Raw genomic sequence first — 24792 nt, 5'->3', positions numbered from 1 at the left:
CAAAGGTTACAGACATTACTAGAGAAGTTTTCCACTTTGTATTTCCACCAACTACTTCAGTCTTCCTCCCACTCTTGGCCTTCCTATATTTTTTCTATAAACAAGTAACAAAACCATCTTTTCTCCACTGAAATGTTATAGAGATTATGGTCAGAGAGATGCCATTTTAAAATTTACTTAATTCCTACACTCTCTAACAAAACAAGCCAGCTGCCCAGTAGGGCTAAGAGAAGGGGACTGCTCAAATCTGGTACACCTCAATTTTCAAGTTGAACACAAATCTTTCTTTACTTACAAATGATGGAATAACAGCATTAACTGAATCTGAGGTAAAATCTGCAGTTACGCTATCCTAAAGTACCAGCTTCTGTAGCCTCTAATATTTGACTTGTTATAGCTCCCTTAAAACCTTACAGCAGTCATTTTGTTTAAGCTATTTAAGGAATATTATGTTACCAGGTTTTTCCTATACTGCCTATAATTCTTTAAACTATTAACAAGCTTCTTGCTCTCTATGTAAACTTTTCATTTATAAAACCTGAAGAAGTTTTTACTTATTACTAATCTAATCAAAGAATGTTATAAAGAAAAAGAGGCTTTAGACATTGGCAATTAATAGCAGGTTGCTGTTGATCACATAGTATTTGGATCAAATGGCATTTTCACTTTCACTTGTGAAAGTGGAAACATTTCAAATGAAAAAGCAGCAAAAAAGGCGAAAGATATCCCAGCCATAAGACAATACAAAAAATAAAGGGACAGTTCGGTAACCTTTTGCACATTAAATATATTTAAAAAACATTAAAATAAATGTTAGCCCAGGATTATGTAAATCAAACACAAAAGCAGCAAGACCATGAGGACACATTAAGTCATTTTAAATATATCCACATACAGTATATTTTACTTCTACTATGCAAGAGGAACAAAAATAAATAAATCCCAAAGCATTAAATTTTAGTGACATGAACACATTTTAGAATTGCAAAATTAACCTTAGCAGCTTCATTAACACAAAGGTAAACTTCATATTTTATTTATAAATAAGTCTCAATATTTAAAAAAAAACCCCACATTCTATTTGGTGTGTATTGCTCACTGCCATTTTAAAGAAACAAATAAAAGCATTAGGTGAAAAAGCTATTTTACAGCAATGAGAACATTTTTATTAGATTTACTTAAACTTCTTATCCAAGCATTTTTGATGCAAACAGTACAAATACAGCACCTAGCATCAAAATCAACTGCCAGGGATAATAGTGGTTTACTAATGTCTGGGATATTAATCATAAACAACAGGCCAAAGCAAGATATTACAATACTTATATTTTCCAACTTCATATTTTGCACCTTTATAAACAGTGCTATATGATGTCGGAACAACTGTACACTTTCAGACATCTAATTTTCTGCAGAAGAATCAGATATCACACTGGAATTCTTTCAAGTTGTCTGGGTTGAATATTGCTATCTCCAGTCAAGCCCGGGTCAATCTTTGAAAGGGAGATGTCAAGATTAAGGAATATGTACTCAGGAAGAAATAGCGGCTGCCTGATACATGGTATTCATCCCAGTGAATGCCAGAATTCAAACAAATGCTTCAGCATAATGAGGAGGCATAACAGTGCCTGTGTGTGCCATCCTTCATGTAAGAGACAATTTCAGGATCTTAATTATGTAAGTCACTAAACCAAAAAAACCCCTAAAAACAAAAAATGGAATTGCAAGCCATGCATTCAATAGAGTATTAACCCTTTCCAGAATCTCTCACAATTTTAGCCATGCACATGGGATTACACAGCAGCTGCCTAACACTGTTCCTGCTAGCATCGGCGGGAGAGGCGTTTCCTGTGATTATGCCCAACACTGTTTTGGTGTGATGCCAAACATGTGGCTTGGCCCAATAACATGTTCATTTTAGATGTGCTTTGAGATCATTACTAAGAATAGCTGTCGTTTCTAAAAAAAAAGTATTTAAAACAACCCTTTTTTCAGAATAACTCATCTTTCTTTTCCAACAATATAAGATGTAGTTCAATTTTTAGACTCAGAAACATCTGCATTTTTATACCCCATCACCTTAACTTTTTCATTCCCTGCAGCAAGAGACAAACTGCATCCCAAGCAACAGAGTCTTAAAGACTTGCCTTACATGTGGACATGTACTATAAGCAACTATCCAACTTCAACATACATAACATGTATGTTCATTTAAACACTAGGCATGAGCCACAAATACAAAATGGGGAGTGTGGGGGTTTGTTTTTGCTTTAGCTTAACAGGAGTCTCTCTATGCCTCTCACACTGTGCCATCAAGAGAGGCTGAAGACAATCCCAGGGGGTTCATCTGACTCCATTCCAGAAGTTTGTCACTAAAGGAAAAGGAGGAAGTGTATGGAAGGTAAATACAGATGTACATATCCAAAGGAAGTAAATGGAGGATGAAAAACAATAGATAAGTGAGAGAAAGAAAAAACCTTTGAGCTAATGGCAGCTAACTAACACATGTTGCATCTCACCAAGGATGGCTGAGAGGACATGGGATGCACTTCAGAAGAAATAACTGCTGTAATAATACATAAATAACAAATAATTGCATAACCGCTGTGATAAGAACATGCTAGAGCACCTGTTCAGATGGTAGTAAGAAAGTCTCCGTAACACATTCCTGTAGTGAAGAGCAAGCACACACACGGATAAGGCCTCCCACGCTAATGACTACTCACAGAGATGACATTGCCAAGTTCTTTGCAACTCAGTTTCAGGAGGTAAAAGAACTGCTTATAAGAGTTGCTAAAGATGCATAATAAAATTTCAATGGAATAAACAACTTCAGAATGCTGCACAGAGGTACAACTGGGTGACTACCTGTGAATGAAAATTTGTACAGATAATAAACAGCAAACATAGTAGGCTTACTGTAGCAGAAAACCACAAATAAAAGATTTTACCTTTCTTCTGAGCTCTAATGAGAAGGCAGGAACAGAAAAAAAAAATCTATATTTGTGCGGTGCATAGTATGCTTTAAAAATAACATTCTGTGCAAATCAAGTCACATCTTTAAAGATTACACAACCTGTGATAGCAAGGACTCTTCATAGAATCACAGAATACCAGGTTGGAAAGGACCTCAAGGATCATCTGGTCCAACCTTTCATGGTAAAAACCATGGTGTAGAAAAGATGGCCCAGCACCCCGTCCAGCTGAATCTTAAAAGTTTCCAAAATTGGAGAATCCACCACTTCCCAGGGGAGATTATTCCAGCAGCTGATTGTTCTCATTGTGAAAATTTTTCCTCTTGTTTCCCATCAGAATCTCCCCAGGAGTTAACTTGTATCATGATACCTCATCTTTTCCATGTGACTCCTTGTAAAAAGGGAGTCTCCATATTCTTTATATCCACCCTTCAAATACTGGAACATGGTGATAAGGTCTCCCCTAAGCCTTCACTTCTCAAGGCTGAACAAACCTGATCCTCTCAGCCTTTCCTCATCTGACCGGCTTCCCAGTCCCTTGATCATCTTTGTGGCCCTTCACTGGACCCTCTCCAACCTGACCCTCTCCAGCCCGTCCACATCTTTTTTTGTATATCAGGGACCAAAACTGAACACAGTAGTCCAGGTGTGGCCTGACAAGTGCCGAGTAGAGTCTGGTAATGACTTCTGTATCTCTGCTGGTGATGCCCTTGTTGACGCAACCCAGCGTTCTGTTGGCTTTCTTTGCCACTGCAGCACACTGTTTAGTCATATTGAGCTTGATGTCCACCAGGACCCCCAGGTCCCTTTCCACAGACCTGCTCCCCAGCCAGGTAGATCCCAGCCTGTGCTGAACTCCTGGATTATGTATCTCCTAGGTGCAAGACCTTACACTTGGCCTTGTTGGACTTCTTCATGAAGTTCTTGTTAGCCCATTCTTCCAGCCTATCCAGGGCTTCCTGCAGGGTGGGTCTCCCTTCTGAAGTGTCCACTTCCCCACTCAGTTTGGTATCATCAGGGAACTTCATCAGGGTACACTTGATCTCATCATCCAGATCACTTATGAAGATATTAAACAGCTTTAGGCCCAACGTCGATCCCTGAGGACCCCACTTGTGTCAGGTTGCGAGTTTGAAAAGGAGCTATTTACTATCACCCTCTGGGTGCAGCCTGTCAGCCAGTTCCCCACCCACCGCACAGACCACTTGTCTAGACCATAACTCATCTGTTTCTCTAGGAGGAGGCTGTGGGGAACCGTTTCAAAAGCCTTGGAGAAATCCAATGTCCGCTACTCACCCCACATCAACCAAGCACGTTACTTCATTGTAGAAGGTGGTCAGGTTTGTCAAGCACAATTCGCACCTGGTGAATCCATGCTGGCTTTTCCCAATCATGCACTTCATTTGACTTGGGATAATCCTCAGGAGGATGCATTCCACAACTTTCCCAGGGACTGACTGATGAGCCTGTAATTTCCTGAATCCTCCTTTAAACCCTTCTTGTATATGGGGGATGAGATTAGCCTTCTCCCAGTCTTCTGGGACATCCCCCAATCTCCATGACTTCTCAAAGATTACAGAGAGTGGCCTCACAACAACATCAGCCAGCTCACTTAACACCCTCTGGTGGATAACGTCAGGGTCCATTGATCTGCAGAGGTGAAGTTCCTGTAACAGTTCACATACCAGTGCTTCCTTCACTGACTGGGTTTGTGTTTGCATCGACCTGAATTTTTGTTCCCAAGGCCTGGGGCCCAACAGTGCTGGTAAAGACAGAGGTGAAGAAAGTGTTGAGAATCTCTGCCTTTTCAGCATTGTAGGTGACCAGTTCACCTCTCCTGTTTAACAGTGGGCCAGTATTTTCCTTCTGTTTCTGCTTGTTGTTTATGTACCTGAAGAATCCCTTCTTGTAGTTTGACATCTGTGGCCAATTTCAATTGGAGCTGAGCTTTTGCCTTTCCGACTGCATCTTTGCACACCCTGGCAATGCCCTTGTAGTTCTCGATGGGTATTCACCCACTCTTCCATCTCTAGTGTGCTTCTCTTTTGGTTTTGAGCAGACTCAGAATCTTGCCACCAATGGGGCTTAATTGTACTTTGATTGCCATACCAAAGACCACAAAAGGTCTGAGGTTGGCCACCAAAATAAACTTTCTCATTCTAACACTGACTCTAAACCATGCCGGGGAGTTGTTTCTTGGTTGTCCACCCCCTCGCCTTCTCCCAGAACAGTTTACAGGTACATCAGCCCTTTCAGAACATCAGAAGGTGGTCTCCCATAACACTTCACTTCAAAACACTAGTGAAAATGATCTGGGAGGGTGAACTGACCTTGCATAAAGGGAGAGAATGGATGCGTCTACATGTCTATATTCAAATATGTTCTTGCAAAGATATAGTTAATGGTATTATACAAGGAGCTTTTAAGCGTAACGTAATTGTGCAAGAGGTAAAAATCATCACATTACAGCTCTTCTAGAAAGACTTGTTATATACCGTCTATACAAACCTTTGCGAGCACCTTTATGCAACTGAGGCAGAGTAACATGAAGAATTATCAAGAATAGTAGCAGCTTCAGGGTGCAGTCAGGCACATCTCTCATGGATAACACACAGCTATTCCTGGACATAGACAACTATGACTTATGGTGAAAATCCAAACGTATTTTTGGAATTAGCTAGTAACATCCCATGAGCAGAAAAAACAATGACTCGGATTAATACCACTGAAGTTAATAAACTGGACCTCTACTTTGGCAGGGCAACAGTATTACTTATTAACTTTTTTTAATAATAAAGCTATAATGAGAAAGTCACTTTTGAATTATACAAAATATCTTTAATTAACTGAAAAACCAGTGCATATTATAGAAGCTTACTGTTGGTATATCCAAAGCTCAGGAAGCAGTGAAGTTAACTGAATAATTAGCTTTCAAAAGACAAGATAAATTATGCCTGGCTCACAAACTTGGTGTGCAAGATCAGGTTCTGCTTACTTTCTTTTGAGAAATGTTTCGTATGCAGAAGAAAAGCAGGTCCAAATGACTCTTCAAGGCAAACAGGACTACCAGAAGGAAAGCAATTCTACTTCACCTTTCAGCTTCTTCAGCAGCATAAAATGAGTAAAATCGAAAGGAGACATTTATTTAACAGATGCATACCTGAAAGTGCAACATAGCAAACTGTGTATCCAAGTACTACTATTAGGATACCTAAGCCATACTGTTCATGGTAGGTACATGTTATTCATAATTTAGTGAATTCTGCTTTGGAATTCTCCATAGAAGAAAATAACTAACTACGTTTCTTTATATTTCAAATCAAGCTTGACTAGCATGGGTTTGTTTAAGAGAAGGGTCAAATGTAACTTCATTTAAATAATAAACCTTCAGCAGATGCTACAGACGTAGTAAAGATACCACAGAGCTTCTGTTCATTATCAGTGAATGTGATTGAAAACTGTGCTCAAGAAACAGAATATGCTTTTCTCTTCTCCCACACTCCCTCCTTTCCATCTGCACTCTTACAACACTAAAATATCCAGTCCTACAAATATACCTTGGGATAGTCTGGATCATTTGACCATTTCAAACTGAGGAATGTCTTTTTGCCACCGCTTCTTGTGAAAATGGCATCAGCCCATGCCTGACGGAGGAAACTATTCCCAGAAACTCAGCACTCACACCTTGAGCCTTAGGAGGCAGTGGGGGAAACCACCTGTTTCTAACCCTGGCCCTGTCGTGATTTAAACCTGGCTAGCAGCCAAACATCACGCAGCCACTCGCTGAGACTCCCTGACCCTGGGGAATGGGAGAAAGAACTGGAGGAGTAAGCGTAAGGAGACTCATAGGTTGAGATAAAAACAATTTAATAATTGAAATTAGATAAAATTAAAATAATAATTATAATAATAGAAAATACAAAAGAGTAATGCACAATGTGATTGCTCACCACCCACTGACTGATGCCCAGCCTTTTCCTGGCTAGTGATCCTAAAGAAAGAATCCTGAAACCAGAATCCTAGAAGCCAGAGTGAGCTTCCCGATCCACCCTCCTCTATATACCAAGCATGATGTTACATGATATGAACTATTCCATTGGCCAATTTGGGTCCGTTGCTGCCTATGCTCCCTCCCAGCTTCTTGTGTACCTGTGCCCTATCAGGACACGGGGAGTTGAAAAGTCCTTGATTTCTTAGCAACAACTAAAACCATCAGTGTATTATCAACATTCTTCTCATACCAAATCCCATACTGAATCCAAAACACAGCACTATTCTAGCTATTAAGGAGGGAAAAAAAATGAGCTCTATCCAAGCCAAAACCAGGACAGGTCCCTAAAACTGGAGATACAAACCCTACACATACTCTTGAAGTTCGCCTACCTTGCCTAGATTAATCTTAAAAAGTAATGAATGTAAAGGCTGCTTTTAGTCAGGTCTAAGGTCGAGCTCCTAAATAATTGGAAACAAGACTGGAAAGCAGAAACAAAGTCTTCAGCTCCATTACAGAATAAATTTGACAAATTGTTTGTTAGAAGGTCTACTAGTCTCATCTCCATCTCCAACACACATCCCAGTCATGTTACCAGGGAAACTGTACAGGAGAAATCAGATTCCAAATACTGCCCCCAAGATCTGTACAGACTCATACCTATGTACCTCGCCTGTCTACTGTGGTTATGTTTACAACACACACGTAAGCAGACACTACTATGCTTATACACAGAGAAGTACCACACAAAGCCTAGAGCCCATTTCCTTCATGGCATTTAGGCACATGCACTGACATTTTTCTCTCCAAAACCAGCTGTGATTTTGGATAGAAAACCAACAATGTGAAAACATTTCTGAAGGCCTGTGACTGAATCAGGCAGGAAAATTGAAGTTTCCCTTATGACAGGCACCTGCGATTTAGTCTCTAAGCACAGTGTCTAATGGCATTTGAGACCCTTTAAAATATCAAAAGATATTTGCATGGACCAGTAGATGTGACATAAGTCCTATGAAACATCCACATCCTCTGAAACAGAAGCTGGATACAAGGTGTAATTCTGTGAGGTTTTTAAACTGGCAACAGGTGTGTGTTCAAGCACCTGAATCACCAGATTTACAGACAACTAAACAAATGCCTCAAATACTGTATTATCTCCAATTTCTAAATAACTGGATGCTAATTATCCACTCAATACCATTATTATCCTTCATAATTAACTCTGATTTCCTTCAAATTATGGTTTCATTAGGCCTCAAGGTTGGAACTGAATCATTCTGAATCTGGAGCATCTCCACAAATGTTTTTGAAGGAAGCATGAGCCATCCCTTTGAGAAAAACATAACCTATTTTAGCATTTAAGAAGGATCTCTCGAATGCAATAAAACAAAAGACTAAGCCAGGTAACCCCACTAATCCTGAAAACCCTGCCTGTACACTATTACTCAAGTCACAAAGGAGGGGTCATACGAGTACAATTGCTCTCTTACTTCTCATTAACCCATCCTGTAAGATTCCTGAAATAACTGTGGGAAAGTTTTTCAAACAGGGTAGAGCTAAAATAAAGAAGTATTATGGTAAAGTCTAGAAAATAGTTTTAAAGAAGCATATAACCATCCATTATATATCAGTTGCCATTGTTTTTGAGACTACTGCCTTCATAAGAGATGATAAACAGGACATCTAACGTAAGTGTCCCTGAAGCATGAAGCTTCCTCCCAGGCCTAGGGTCATGCAGCTAATGCACCCCTGTACAAACACGGAGGCAGTACCAGTACCCTTAGGAACCCAAAGCAGCAAACATGCTATAACACCTCTAGTCATTGTTGCATATATATATATGTGCAGTATCACAAGTGATTTTTACAAACTGATCTGAAAGAAAATAAAATGAAATTTTTTTGTGTATGTGGACAAGTCCAACTATATCACTGGTGAAACTCATAGACTTGGAAAATATATTTGAGATCCATTTGACAATAGCCAAGTTAACGACGGGAGAATGTCTTTTTGACGCTATAATACATACTGGATGAGTTGTGTTGCTATTAGCACTGCCAAAATCAGAATCAAGGATTCATTAATTGGTTAAATAACACTGTCTCTGGTACTTCATGACATTTCTATTTGATCTCTGCTGAATTCATCATCAAAAACTATGTCCAAGAATTGCACTGACTTGTAAATATGACTTGTATGACATAATCGTCATCAAAAGTGGATCACAAAATTCATGCTTTATTCAGCATGGTGTAAAATGAACTCTTCACAGAAGAGTCATTGGCAACGTTCATGTCACTGGGAAAGACAGGGTGTCAGTTCTGAATTAACTGTCTTACCAAACATCCTGAGTCCTTCTCAAGAACTTACTTCTTTAGTAACGAGTTACAGTTAATAAATTCATTACATCTAGCAGACAGTGCACAGTAGCTGTATAAGCACAGTACAATCTAGGCCAACATTCACATTTAATCTTAAAGAACATTTGTTCTATGAAAGCACTGAGGCAGGATTTCTCATTTAGAGAAAATATTAAATATTTTTTTGCATTCAGCAATTTCATCAATAAAACTGGTAATAATACAGATAATGCTGGCGATCTGAAACAAAAAAATCTGCAAGTGCTTAAAAATAAACCACAGAATTATTTTTCAGAACAGAAATATGCAGGAAGAAGCTGTAGATTCTACAGTGCTTCTAGTAACATACAAGAAAACTAATTTAATTGTCATGTACTAAAAATAGGGAACTGCCCTTCGAAAGAAACAAGGGTACTGGAGAACTCTGGCTATTGCTAAATAAAAAGTTTCCAAAACTATCAGCTATAAATAAGCTCATCCTAGTTCCAGAAACTTTTGTGAGAGTCAGAATTTTATTAATGGTTGCAATAAATAATACAGAAATATGTAGAAAATGACCCATTACATAGAAATAATAATCAGTTGTCATTATCCACACAAATGCATCAATTTCATTAAAATAATTCAAGTGTATTGTGTAATTTTAAGTGTTTGCTATATTTAGCAACACTTGGATTGACTGCATTCATTTAATTTTCATATTGATGTTTTTTAATATTTTCTAAAAAAATGTCCTTACCCTTTTTCTACCATTCAGTACCTTGTTTGAAACCTGTCATAGTTTTTGAGTAGGGAAGGAGTCAGAAAGTCATGACTAGAGAGTTCGAGGAAAACTCTCTAGTTAGTAACATCCATGAACACTCAAGACAATCAAGATTATTTAAGTAGGGCAAGCCTTCTGACTAACATCAGTGAAAACTCTCATCAGGACATGGTGATCATGTGCACACTCCATTGCAAAGATATAGTAAACATCTTCCTAATAATACACAGCAATTGGGAGCTGAAAGCTGTAACTTTTATCCAAAATTCATCTTTCTGAAAAGTGTTTTAATTCTGAATATACTAAGATGATACTAATAAAATGTCACAGGTAAGAATCTCCTGAATATTAGTTACTAGGCTGCTGCATTTAAGTCCTGTATCAATACATTAAATACACGTATTTAAACTTGGCTAAGTTTGAGTAGATTTTAGCATTATGCTATTCCTCAGTCTTTCTAGCATTACTCCTAAAAGTCTCCATCAGCTTTTCTTACCATTGTGGTGGTACCAAATTGCCAAAGACTCTCAGTCCCTAGTAACTCCTAATTTTCTGAGATACATCATGATTTAAGAATACACAGAACTTAATGCTTTTTAACAAAACTCTCTAGGAACACAAAATAACCAAGATAACTTTGCCCAAAATCCCAAACTCTAGGCACACACAAGACATATAGATCTACACAATGCATTACAGGCAAATTCTACCAATTTTTTTTCTGACCACACCAGCGTTTTGAGTGGGTATCGATTACTGGATAGCTAATTCCTGCTTTCTGCTTAAAACAGCTAACAAGAAATCCTGACATGCCTTCCTTTTCAAACTGATTTCTAGCTAGTCTTCTAAGTCAGATGACTTACTGATCATATCTGCCTATGACCAATGTCTTCCATAAGACAACTATTTATTTGTTAGCACTATGCTATCCCTCAGTCTTTCTAACATTCCTCCTAAAAGTCTCTGTCAGCTTATTTGAATATTTTTCCAAAGGTAGATCCACATGAATGAACCCCTCATGGTCTAGCAGCCCTCTCTTATTGGATCCATGTCACGGCATGCTGAAGGTTCAGTCTGGCTCAGGGGTTAAAAAAGTGAATTTGTATTTCATATCAGGAAAGCAAACAGAGGCATATTCAAAACAGAGCTCGCTGTTTGACATAACATGGTCAAACACTGAAGTGCAGGGAAGATGCATACAGATTCCCCAAAATCAATCCATCAAGACAAGCTCTTCCAGTTGAAGAGCTGAAAGCACAGTCCAAACCACCCCGGGCCTTCCAGGTACCTTTGGGGGTACCTCCCTCTTCAGACCTTTCTCCTATGCCTGGAGGCAATACTACTTCCTCCCCTGCAAAGAGCTGTAAAGAAACCCAAGGTTGTAACAGAAATACCAGAAGCTGTCCCACAGCAGACAACTGTCCACTCTCAATTTGGCTTAAATATAAATTATTCTAATCTGTTATTTAATGTTGGTAGGATGTAGGGAAAAAAATGGCCAAAATTTCACCCTAAAAATTTATGAAAAAAAAAGTGAGAAGCATCATTTTAAATATACCCCTATAGCCTGAAAACACACATGCTTCCTTTTAAAGTAGGCCCTTCTACCAAGAAAAAAAAAAGTTAATTAAAAATACATTTAAACAACACTCAACTACTGAATAGACACATAGCGCCATAAAGGAGTATTATTAGAGACAGAGTCCCTTGTCATCTCTTCAGAGCTCATATGCCCCACAGGCACTTCAAACAGAACGTCAGCTATTTGAGGACCAGCAAATAACAGCTTCCTAATTGATAATTTATTATTATTACACTTTAGAATTAGAACTTTAAAAAAAAAAAAAAAAAGTAGTGCTACATTCCTGTAATATTACAATGCATGCAAACTAGAATCAAAACAGCTGCTGCCCACCCTTCCTGGGCTGACTGCCTGTAGTGTTGGCAATACATGCAAGAGGGTACTTTGAGAAAGGCACCTGTATGGTTTCCTACAGTGAGGATACCCCTAACCATCTTTTCACAAAGCTTGTAAACATCAGAAATGCATGCTTGTTCCATGAGAAAATGGGGAGAGGAACAAAAATTGGGGCATAATGTTACTATTCTTGGCTGATATAATGAAAAGGAAAATAGCCCCATTATGTCTCTAGTAATCTGAGGATGTTAAAGCAGGATTTTTCCAGTTGTGCAGTTTTTCAAATGGTTACATTTCTAGAAATGTAGTCATATTCTGTTACAATGCACGTAAAATGTCTTAAAACATGTTTTAGAAAAATTGTACTGTAAGCTAAGAAATATGCACATATTAGTCAAGATTCTCCTACTTAACCATTAAAAGCCTTTGAACAAGTATCATGAGTATTCAGCACAGCAGATATACAAACTGTTCAGGTTTATAGAATTTATTTATATTGATACTTCAGAGGCAACACAGCTCTATACCATATGATGTCATGCTGAGCAATAAAAACTCAAGGAAAGAAGCAAGGGGGGGATGACATCCATGCTTATGGTGGTTGTCTTTCCAAGCAACTGTTATATGTCTCCTATTTTCTCCCTGTCTTGCAGCAGAAAGGAGTGAGAGAGAGGTTGGGTGGGTATTTGGCTGCTGGCCAGGGTCAACTCACGACAAATAATAAATTTCTTGAAAGAAACAGGAGAGGACTTTCAGAGATCCTCTTTACTCTTTCCTAATCTTTCAAGTAGAGGACAAATTGTACTCCCTTAGAGTAGCAGCTAAGAATAATGCCTTCACATTTCTTGAACAAATTAATCAGAATCCAGTTTCCAAATACAGACTCACTAAGCAACTCGGTTCAACAGTTTCACCCGTTTCAAAGAAAGGAGTGGTTGATATAGATATAAATGTTTCTGTCTATGTTTTAAGAAATATTTGCAAGTAAGTCACTACTGTACACACGCATCTACTTATTCTCACAACTTCCTCAGAATGCAATTTACAACTGGAAAACTGAAATTTACTCCCCAAATCACCCAACAAATGCTTCAGTCACCAACCCATTATTCCATGATCATCTATTCTTACTGTATGACCACTTACGATTAAGTTTCAGCCCTATAATATCAGATTCAGTTTATTTTTCAGGCCAAAATTCCAACATGCCTTTGGGCAAGCAAGGGAAACAGATGGCTCAGAGTAAATACATGCCATAGAACAAATGATGGGAAGGTCTAGGGAGGTGTGTAATCCATATCCCTAAGCTACAATCCTAAACTCCGCATACAATGAAAGGGGAGAACTAGCAACTTTTCCCTCCCTAAAATATCAGTTAGGTAAAACATTCTCCACCTTCCTGTTAAAGATATTCTTCTCTAGCATCAACAAGATTTAACAAGCCAGAAAAAGAACATGCGTTTTAATTTGCATCTCAGAGAGTTGTGCTCAGCTAGAGGCTGGCCACCAAACTCTAGTCCATATATTAATAATGTACTGAATAAAACACAGAAAACACCAACTGCCCTTTCAGCAAGGACAAAGTGGTAAATGCCCAAGCAGTCCAGCACAGCCACTGTAGCCTAATTAAGTCTTTCTTGGTTTCTCCCTAGCCTAATGGATTTTCAGTAAGCTACACAGAGTTGTGTACAACTACAAGAGGAATATTCCATATCAAGTGAGTAGAATAACCTCAAGGAACCAGGGCACAGGGATCTTTCATGCCACTGGTTAATTCAGTGACCACTGCTACTACAGAGCCAGAGTGCACTGCTACTTCTTCCTTCAATCATGTTTTTAGGTGTCTGCACAAAGTGTTGGGGTGGGTTGACCCTGGCCAGCATCCAAGCAGCCACAGAGCTGCTTGCTCACCCCCCACCACAGTGGGACAGGGGAGAAAATAGGAAGAACAAAAATAAGAAAACTTACAGGTTGAGATATACAGTTTAATAGAGGAAGGAAAGAAAAAAGCAAAGGAAATCACATCCCGTAGGCTGATCAATGCCCCACGAATCTCCAAACAGCAGACACCTTGGAAGCAAAAAAACCCCTTTCTTCTTCCTCGACCTCGGTTTTTATTTATGAGCATGACAACACACAGTATGGAATACCTCTTTGGCCAATTCAGGTTGGCTGTCCCAGCTGTGTCCGTACCCAACCTCTCATCCACCCCCAGCATACTCCCCGGGCAGGCAGGGTGGGAAAAAGAAAGCCTCAATGCTATGCAAGCACTGCTCAGCAATGGCCAAAACACTGGTTTCAATACTGTTTTAACCACAAATCTAAAGCACTACGGCTGTGGTGAAAATTAACTCCTAAATGCAGTACAAGAACATACTCGCATTGCTTTGTGCAAACAGAGGCAATCAAATTCCTCAGAGAGATGAGCATAAAGAATGCCCTGACTGTAGATCCCTGTAGGGAGTGTGCTTACAATAAACATGAAATTGCTCATTTCTGTGATGTGATGAGGTGTTTGAAAAGCAAGAACGGGTAAATACAGAATGACTGACTATTGCTCGCAATGTAAGAATAAGGAGGTACATGATAAAACTGAATATTAGGGTGAAAACAATACCAAATGGAATGCCTTTCCTATGTAGAATGTAATTAAATCTGGGAATTCATTGTCACAAGATGCCAAGACTAGAAGTTCAAGCATGCTCAAAAAAGAATTAAATGAATTAATGGAAGTCAGATACCTTGGTAGTTACTGAATTCAACAGCTTAGAGGCAGATCATCAGTTATTTAAATCACTGACTATTGAAAGGTAATACAAAAGCGAAGGCATCACTGTATTTGTTTTTCAATTTTTTTTTTCAGTATATCGCATAAGCACCTGCTACTGGCCACTACAGGAGAGAAACACTAGACACAACATTTTGTTTGAGAACAGAGCTACAGGGTGAGATGACAACAGATATTCTGAGAATTACAATTTGGGATTTAGAATGTCTCTAAATCTGTTAGTGGGTCCAACCTTTGTTTCCTTCTATTCTTAGTTCAGACATCAGCTATCGTATTTCTAAAAACTTCCAACTACACATTATAGGTCACTTGTTAAACTGCCTTTAGTAGATTTTGTTTTTTCTTCTTTCTCCAAACATTAAATTATAAATTGGATTTTAAAAATGTGTAGGATGGAAAGTGCTCAACACCAGCTTCAATCGTTACTAAAATCAATTTACCAGAAAAACATTAAGCTGTTATTTGTAGTAATAAGGATGTCCGGAAAGTTTTGTAGGGGGAAAAAGAAACCTGTTCAGTACTCAAAACACTAATATGAGCTAGAATTAATCACACATTTAACAGCTTCCAAATAAACTTTACATTTTAACTATCCAGCAGAAGACAACATGAGCCTTTCCTTCCCTTTACCACCTCCCTACCCCAATAGCATCTCCTACGACTAAGTAAGAGAAGAGAAATGAAACACACAGGAAGAACATGAACCAGCCTGAGCTCAGTTCAGTATTTATAAAGGATAACTTTTTTCAGAGAAAGAGTTGTAGTTTAACAAGAACCTGAAGAAATATACACTGGTACTTTAAGAAGGACGAATTTTCTATTAACTCTGTAAAAAAAGATTTTTCAGCTCTAGATGTTCTTCCTGACAACAGAATTAAGACTGCACTTACTAAATCTGTAAATGATACCAAGATGCAAGGGCCTGCGACTATTTTAGGTGCCAAATTACAAATTAAAATTACCTTGAAAGAACCATATCCAACATGGATAGTAAAACATGTTACATTAAAGCAAGATTGAGAAACTGCAAAAACAGATAATGCCAAGAAACAACACATTACTTGCAATTTTGCAGAAACACATCTACAGACTACAGCAAGTGACAATCATCATGTCATTTGTCATGCTGGAAACACGGAAAGAGAGGAAACATTAGTATTTAAAGACAAGAGCAAGGCCTTAAAATATACCAAGTTGTCCTTCCACTGGTCAGCATTAAAAGACTCCATTAGAGTACTGTTGTCTTTGTTGCACACCCTGTCCCTAGAAAGACACACACCAGTTTAGAAGGATGCAGTGGAGGATAACAAGAATGACCAGCAATGTAGAAGACACTGCCTACTAGGAAAGATTCAACAAACTCAGGTTAGATAGGTTATTGGGAGGAGAAACAAGCTGATGTATTTCAAATACAGGTTATGTCAGCTGCAGAAAGGAACAAGAAGAAAACAAAGGGGTGAAAAAGAGCCGTGTGAGCTTCTCTTAATTTTAAAAACAGAAAGCCTGAGTATCACTTCAAGTTCAGTTTCAAAGAAAGCTCCATAAACACAGAGCTGCCAGAACAAAATATTGTCATTTGACAATTTCTTACCTTCCGATTCAATATATCTAGTGATCTCACCTCTTCCAAAGGCCAAGCTAGCTTTTAGAGAAAACTGAGCAGGTCTAACATTTAAACTAATTTATACAATGCATAAAGGCCCTAGGTGGGAGTTGGTCAGTGCTTCCATATAAATAGGAGGAGAGTTCCTCCAAATATTTGCACACCTAATTCCAGGATGAGGCAAATTTACTGTCATGGCCAGAAGCAAGTCAGATCCAAAGAAATTTATTTTATTATGGCCTCTGCTGAAAAGCAGTGTGTGTCTACCTGGACTCAGCACCTCAGTGATATAATTAACGTGGTCTTCAGAGGAAAGCCAGTTTGCACCTGAACTGATGGTTAGTTTGGTTTTCTTCCTCCTAAAAATTTATCTCTGCAACCAACCATATGGGCATACATAACTCTTGTTGCACCCTCTCTGGAATTTCTAGTATTTTTTCTAGTCACTGACTAGGCTCAAGTCAAGTCTATCCTCAGGAAAATAACTAAGCTTAACTACTAGATCTCTGCAGAAGCGAACATTTCAGTTTCCATTTCCAAAGTACAGTTTCACAGCCAATTCTTTAAAAAGCCTGAAGATCGAAAAGACTCTACACAAACGTTAGTACATTAAAATCAACAACAAAACCTAAATCCAGAACTCATAAAAGCTTTTATTTAAAGTTATTATTTGAATTCCAACACGATACAGTCTCCTGAAAGCTAAGCCTTAGGACACTTGAGATTGCCATTCATTTTAGAAGCAAAGCTGTCAGTTTACCATTACCCACCAAAATGAAGCAAGTAGTACTCAAAAGCGCAAAACACTCTGTGTGGTCACGTGCTGGTTTTTCATTGTCCGTTTCAAGTTATCTACATTTATTAATACCAGTAGTAAGCCCTGGAAGTATTCAGGCCCGTTCCCCACTCGGCGTTGCTCACGTTATCCCTGTTTCGCACACACACCGAGGCCCCGACCTGAGACAGAACGAGAGAACGGGGCTGGCCTTTACTAGCCACCGTCCATCACCCGCCGAGGTGCGCACTGGGGCTCGGGCACACGCACGCAGGCGGCAGGCCCCAGCCCCGCTGCCGGGCCAGGGCAGCCAGCCCGCCCCCCGCGGCTGGCCCTGCCGCCGGGCCCCCGCCAGGAGGCGGGCCGGGGGGATGCAGGGGCTGGCACCGGCCAGCAGCCTCGCTGCCCCGATACAGCCGGGCCCCGCCGGCAGCCCAGCGCCGCCCCCCTCCCCAGGGGCGGCGGGCAGAGACCTGCGCACGGCCGCCGGGACAGGCTGGCCCGGGCGGTCCCACTCCTCACCGAGGGAACCAGACCGCGGCTCCGCACCAGCCGCGGCGGAAACCAACGTTTGCCCCGTCTGCCGCAGCGCGGCGAGCCCCGGCCGCCGCCGAGGCCGCCGGCCGCCGCCGAGGCCGCCGCCGGAGCCCGGCGAGCCCCGGCCGCCCGCCCGCTCGCCCCGCGCAGCCGCCCGACCCCCGCCCGCCCGAGCCCGCCGCGCACCTGCCTTCCGGCCTGCCGGTTCCGCTGCCGCGAAGAGCCGGCGAGGCGCGACACTGCCGTAAAGTGAGCAGGCGGGGCGCGGCGAGGCGAGGCGCGGTGCGGGCTGTGCGTGGCCGTGCTTATCGCTCTGCCCCGGCCCGGCCCGGCCCCGCCCCGCTTGTCTGCCTCGCCGGGCTCTCCACCGCCAGCGCCCGGGACATCCCTCTGCCCCCCGCCCTCCTCTCTGCCTCTCCGCGCCGCGGAAAGCCGGCGCCGTGCACAGGCCTACCCCGGCTACAGGCCGCACCTCCGCCTTCTTCCCGCGCTAGCGCCGTCCGCTGCCTTTTCCATGTAGAAAAACGCGTCCCGCCGAGGTACCGCGGCTGCTGTGCCGGCAGCTGCGCCCGCCCACACCAGTTGAGCCCTGCGTGATCAAAGACACCGTGGGGGCAGCTCCCGGCAGGTTTCTGCTCCCGCGTTAGCGCCTCCGGCTTTCCCGGACGTGGGTTTCCGTGGCTCTCAGCCCTCTGTGCTGTTTACCGGCTCGTCCATCACTGCGCACTTGCTGCTTCCCACACCACGTCTGTACACCAGTGTGTACTTTGCGTGCTCTTGCACGTTTGTTTGTTCAGTCTCGTGTGTTCCTGAGCAATGGGGTTTCTAATCCAAAGACACCGCAGTGGAATGACGCTAAAGACCAAGCTGTGCAGAGGAAGGGGGAAAGAAGAATGAACAGTGTCAGACAATTTTAGGACAAAACCAAGTTGCAAGGGAAAAAATGCTCACTCTGGAGTGGTTGGGTGTCTGTACGTAAATACATCTGGACTCTTAAGAGGCCTGCAACTGGATAACTTAGCATTCAGCTGATTTGTTTCTGACTTCTGTCTTCTCAAGTGTCTTGTGTTCTGTTTTGTGAAGCATGTAACAGCACTATCTTCTCAGATCACTGAACTGCTTTCATCTCTGCAATTCTAGCAAATATTCTGCTCATATAAAGGAAGGCAAGCACTCATGCACATATGTGCCTCTGTGTATTTGTAGAGATGTTCAAAAACAAACTCCTAGGAAAATAGTAACATACTCCATCCCTTGCTAAAAAGAAGGAAACATACACGGTTTAGAGGAATCATAAAGCGTGTGTATCTTAAGTTTGATAGGTAGTCATGTGGAACTGATTAGAATTGTTCTAGACCACTTATTGTTAGAGAGTTTGACTAGTCTAAACACCGGAAATCCTGAATTTTTACCACTTCTATTCAGCTGTCGTGTTATTAAAAATCTTCAGAGTGGACTAGCAAAGAGTAAGCACTGTAATTAAGCTCCTGTAACTTAATACTAGATGCCTCAGGATTTCAGTTTTTTGTAGCATAATTTTACAACCATATTCTCAAAGCAAATGTGAATGTTTTAAAAATACAGTATTTTATATTTCTAATGCATGGATCTGTCAGGGAAATTTAAACGTAATTAAAAAAGAGAGCAATCCTCTTGCGGATTGTGCTAGTACTCTTCACTTTTTAAGGAATGTTTTACATTCTTTCTGAGCACAAATTTTTAATGGTGAGTAAGGACTAGTTTACTGGCATATTGCTTTCCTTAAGGTAGGAGGAAATTCAAGTTCAGACTTGTGAGTCAAAGCTGTCACTTAACAAATGTTACGGTTCTCCCCTTCTGTCCTGACTTCTTGAAACGTGTGCGTCACATAAAAGCAAGTTTCCAACCTAACCAAGCCAAGACTTTTTCTTATCATAGAGGAGAGATTGAGGCAATACCGAGGCAACGTGTATACTTCATTTGTAGGCAAAAACTAGTATAATATGAATGTGGGTTTTTTTAGCAGACATTAGATATAAATTGACTTTCGGCCCAATTAATGTTTTAACAGACTAACAGTTACTTTAAATGGTAAAATTATCTCCCAGAGAAAATTCTCTCTTTCATAATGCAGCTAAAACACTTTCGTGTCATAGTCACCTTTCAAATGTTCCTCTGGATCCTAAGGGACCTATCTGTCCCTCTCAAGGAGAATGCAGGAGGGGCTTACAAGATGTCAGCATCACAAGGTCTTCCCTCATGGTAATGTTCCCATTGGGTGTCTCTTATTTTGCCAGGAGGAGCAAAATGTTCCTGCTTCCTTCTTCCTATCTTGTAACCTGACTCTTTATTTTTTTGTGTTTTCTTAACACAATCTGCTTCCTTCTCATTGTCTCCCAGCTCAAGTCTGAGAGTTGCCCCACAGCCTTCCCAGCCTCAGCTGACAAAAATGGCTATCATTTTGTACAAACTGACTGCCTGTTTGTCAGACTGCTCCCATGTGTGGTATTGACTGAGCTTAAGATAAAACACATCAAACCGTAGTCACTTGACCACTACACAACTGTTAAAGCAAGCTAAAACCAACTCAGCCTGAGACAAGCCCAGACAAATCCTGAGACCCTTCACTGTCAGGTCAATACAAAGCCTGAGATCTTCTACTAACGTAAAAAAATAAACAACATTTACTGGGTTACATTTGTTTCCTTGTCTTGGAACATGTTGAAACTTCACATTTTGTAGCTCTTCAGTTTTTCTTAACGTTCATTTCCGAGCAGGTACTAGGAATATACCACAGCCTTACTATCACCTGGCTTTCAAAGACCTTAAATGTACAAACAATTGTACATACTAACCTGCTACTGTTCCAACTTTTACATTTTTGAAGCAGGTTTTTTAAATAGCCTAGTCCTCAGTTGTATTAATACTGGATGTATGTGTGAGGTGATGTTTTACAATAAAGATATTATCTGCTAGATTTTATTGGACTAGAAGTGCCAGACATTGCATGGAATTAATTTTACCAAGTGCAGATGACTTAACAAAGACTTACTAAGCACCTCAGGGAAAAATATTCAGATTTTCTTCAGTATGTACTAATTTTTTTTGAACACATATGATGTATAACAGTAATAAAAAAATTACTCATAGAGAGGACTTAATCTTAAAAATTTTACATTCCTGCTATACAGAAATCTGTGTCTGCGCTTGTGTTCTGCAGTGGCTTAAGAATCAGCGGAAGCACACAGGTTCTGTCCATCTCATCCTAAAATCAGGTGAATCATACTGTAAGAGTGCCAGTGCTTCTCAATTATCAGTAAAGGGAACATAAAATGACCAGCTCAGCTGTAGATGTATATATATTAATGTCTAAAGTTAGCTAAAGGGAGATACACAAGGTGAGTACAACTTCAGCTTATTTATGGGCTAGGATGGACAGAAATGCAAATTATGAGATGAACACAAGAGGAATTTGCTCCTCAGGAAAAATAAAATAAATTTCTTATTTCTTCTTACATCATTTGGTGTCCACACCTTAAATAATGATTTATTTATTCTCTTTTGTATAGTACCATATCTTTGGTAGCATTTCAATATTCTTTAGTGTCTAAATCTGCAGTTCACAATGTCTTGTCCTTTGTTTGACTGTTATGCCTCTTGCAGGTCCAATAAAAGGTGTAAGAAAGTCTGTCTGTCTTTTGCATTAAACCCTACCAACACAGCCATGTGAGAAGTTCTAACTTGAATTTTAGAAAAAGGTTTCAGTGAAGTGGTCCCAAAATTGAGGAATCTGGGAAGCAAGATATGTATCTGATTTTAAGTTTGTGAAATACCATGCAAATTTCCATGACTGACTTCACTACTTATTTCTCACTTTATGTTTGTTAACCAAGCAATATTGCATTCAGAGTTAAACAAGGGGTTTTCACATGGAGAACAATAGGTACTTACAAGACCAAATCCCTAGTTTATGGTCACTGTTGAGTACTGCCAGCTGATGACACAAATTATTATCTGCAGATGCATTGTAATTTATGGGTTATTGAATTGTTTCTTTTTAACAACTAAAAACTAATACTAATATGTGAACCATGAATTTTACAGTTACTTGAAGTGTACTTCAGATTCAGAAAAGAAATGGACTAGTAATTAGAATGACCTTGTCTTTAGTTTGACAACAGAAAACTTATTAAATCACTGTGTTCCAAAAAACTCAACCAATTCAGTCTCTGTTGAAGTTGTAAGATGAACCTGACAGACATCCTTGACTCACTGTTGATCTCTGCTGTGATGAGAGTATCAAGCATTCAAAAGTAAACTCTCTCCAGATGCCACTGTTGCTAACGCTGGGAGAATTTTAAATCAGTGTTGTTATGTGAGGATAATGCGGCTCATTCAAAATCTCTATTGCCCATAATTGCAAAGTAATCATATTGTGCATGGCCACAACCGCAGTGCTATGAAAAGTCGGTGCATTGGAGATGCTGTCATTCAAATCAGCTATAATAATTCTTTACAGTCATCTTGTTCCCATGGCTTTTAATACTTTCCTTAAAAGTCACTGTGGTGGGTTGACCCTGGCTGGGCACCAGGTGGCCACCAAAGCCACTCTATCACTCCCATCCTCAACTGGACAGGAGAGAGAAAATACAACAAAAGGCTGGTGGGTTGACATAAGGACAGGGAGATCATGCAGCAATGACCGTCACAAGCGAAACAGACTCAACTTGAGGAAATTAGTTTCATTTATTAACAATGAAATCAGAGTAGGATAATGAGAAATAAACCCAAATCTTAAAAACTCCTTCCCTCTCTTCTTAGAATTATAGAATCATAGAATTTTTTAGGTTGGAAAAGACCGTTAAGATCAAGTTCAACTGTTAACCTAACAGTACCAAGTCCACCACTAAACCATGTCCCTAAGTGCTACATCTCCACATCTTTTAAATACCTCCAGGGATGGTGACTCAACCACTCCCCTGGGCAGCCTGTTCCAATGCTTGACAGTCCTTTTGGTGAAGAAATTTTTCCTAATATCCAATCTAAACCTCCCCTGGCACAACTGGGGGCTGTTTCTTCTTGTCCTATAGGTTGTTACCTGGGAGAAGAGACTGACACCCACCTCACTACAACCTTCTTTCAGGTATTTGAGAGCGATAACATCTACCCTGAGCCTCCTTTTTTCCAGGCTAAACAACCCCAGTTCCCTCAGCTGCTCCTCATAAGACTTGTGCTCTAGACCATTCAGCAGCTTTGTTGCCCTTCTCTGGACACGCTCCAGCACCTCAATGTCTTTCTTGTAGTGAGGGCCCCAAAACTGAACACAGTATTTGAGGTGTGGCCTCACCAGTGCTGAGTACAGGCGTAAGATCCCTTCCCTGTCCCTGCTGGCCACACTATTTCTGATATAAGCCAGGATGATATTGGCCTTCTTGGCCACCTGGGCACACTGCTGGCTCATGTTCAGCCGGCTGTTGAGAAACACTCCCAGATCCTTTTCTGCCAGGCAGCTTTCCAGCCATTCTTCCCCAAGCCTGTAGCGTTGCGTGGGGTTATTGTGACCCAAGGGCAGAATCCGGCACTGAGCCTTGTTGAAGCTCATCCAGTTGGCCTTAGCCCATCGATCCAGCCTGTCCAGATCCCTCTGTAGAGCCTTCCTAACCTGAAGCAGGTCAGCACTCCCACCCAACTTGATGTCATCTGCAAACTTACTGAGGGTGCACTCGATCCCCTAGTCTAGATCATCAATAAAGACGTTAAACAGGAGTGGCCCCAAAACCGAGCCCTGGGGGCATCACTTGTGACTGTCCTCCAACTGGATTTAACTTCATTAACCACCACTCTTTGGGCCCGGCCATCCAGCTGTTTTTTTTACCCAATAAAGAGTACACCCATCCAAGCCATGAGCAGCCAGTTTTGCCAGGAGAATGCTGTGGGAAATGGTGTCAAAGGCCTTACTAAAGTCTAGGTAGGCAGCATCCACAGCCTTTCCCTTTTCCACTAAGTGGGTCACCTTGTCATAGAAGGCGATCAGGTTAGTCAAGCTATGCCTTTCATAAACCCATGCTGACTGGGCCTGATCACCTGCTTGTCCTGTACATGCTGCATGATGGCACTCAAGATGATCTGCTCCATAACCTTCCCTGGCACCGAGACCAGACTGACAGGCCTGTAGTTCCCCGGATCCTCCTTTCAGCCCTTCTTGTAGATGGATGTCACATTTGCTGACCTCCAGTCAACTGGGACCTCTCAGGTTAGCCAGGCCTGCTGATAAATGATTGAAAGTGTCTCTGGTGAGCACTTCTGCCAGCTCCCTCAGTACCCTTGGGTGGATCCCATCTGGGCCCAGAGACTTGTTTGTGTCTAAGTGCTGTAGCAGGTCACCAACCATTTCCCCGTGGATTATGAGGGCTTCACTCTGCTCTCTGTCCCTGTCTTCCAGCTCAAGGGGCTGAGTACCCAGAGAACAACTGGTCTTACTGTTAAAGGCTGAGGCAAAGAATATGTTAAGTACCTCAGCCTTTTCCCCAGCCTTTGTCACTATGTTTCCCCCCTGCACCCAATAAGGGATGGAAATTTGCCTTAGCCCTTGTTTTGTTGTTAATGTATATACAGAAACATTTTTTACTGTCTTTTATGGCAGTAGCCAGATTAAGTTCTAGTTGGGCTTTGGCCCTTCTAATTTTCTCCCTGCATAACCTCACAACCTTGTAGTCGTCCTGAGTTGCTTGCCCTTTCTTCCAATAAACTCTTCTTTTTTTATCCTGAGTTCCTGCCAAAGCTCTCTGTTCAGCCAGGCTGGTCGTCTTCCCCGCCAGCTCATCTCTCGGCACATGGGGACGGCCTGCTCCTGTGCCTTTTAAGATTTCCTTCTTGAAGAATGTCCAGCCTTCCTGGATCCTTTGCCCTTCAGGACTGACTCCCAACAGACTCTGTCAACCAGGTACCTAAACAGGCCAAAGTCTGCCTTCCAGAAGTCCAAGGTGGCAGTTCTGCTGAACCCCCTCCTTACTTCTCCAAGAATTGAAAACTATCATTTCATGATCACTCTGCCCAAGACAGCCTCCAACCATCACATCACCCACAAGTCACCCACAAGTCCT

General features: G+C 41.1%; 1 protein-coding gene across 11 annotated transcripts in view; it reads right to left on the bottom strand.

The window, feature by feature from the left end:
* Nucleotides 1-18129, bottom strand: part of ASCC3 (activating signal cointegrator 1 complex subunit 3) — a 288767-nt gene extending 270638 nt beyond the window's left edge. For 3 of the 11 annotated variants that reach the window (XM_074819462.1, XM_074819465.1, XM_074819463.1), the window contains exon 1: nt 17897-18121. The gene's annotated coding sequence lies outside the window, so the exon portion shown is untranslated. Of the gene's footprint in view, nt 1-5970; nt 6078-17168; nt 17745-17896 lie in introns of those variants that run through there. The other 8 variants (XM_074819468.1, XM_074819467.1, XM_074819466.1 and 5 more) reach the window with 6 other exon arrangements.
* Nucleotides 18130-24792: the final 6663 nt, after the last annotated feature.

This window comes from Strix aluco, chromosome 3 (assembly GCF_031877795.1).
Source record: "Strix aluco isolate bStrAlu1 chromosome 3, bStrAlu1.hap1, whole genome shotgun sequence".
In the NCBI taxonomy this organism is placed as follows: domain Eukaryota; kingdom Metazoa; phylum Chordata; class Aves; order Strigiformes; family Strigidae; genus Strix; species Strix aluco.
This window is presented reverse-complemented; position numbering and strand designations above follow the sequence as displayed.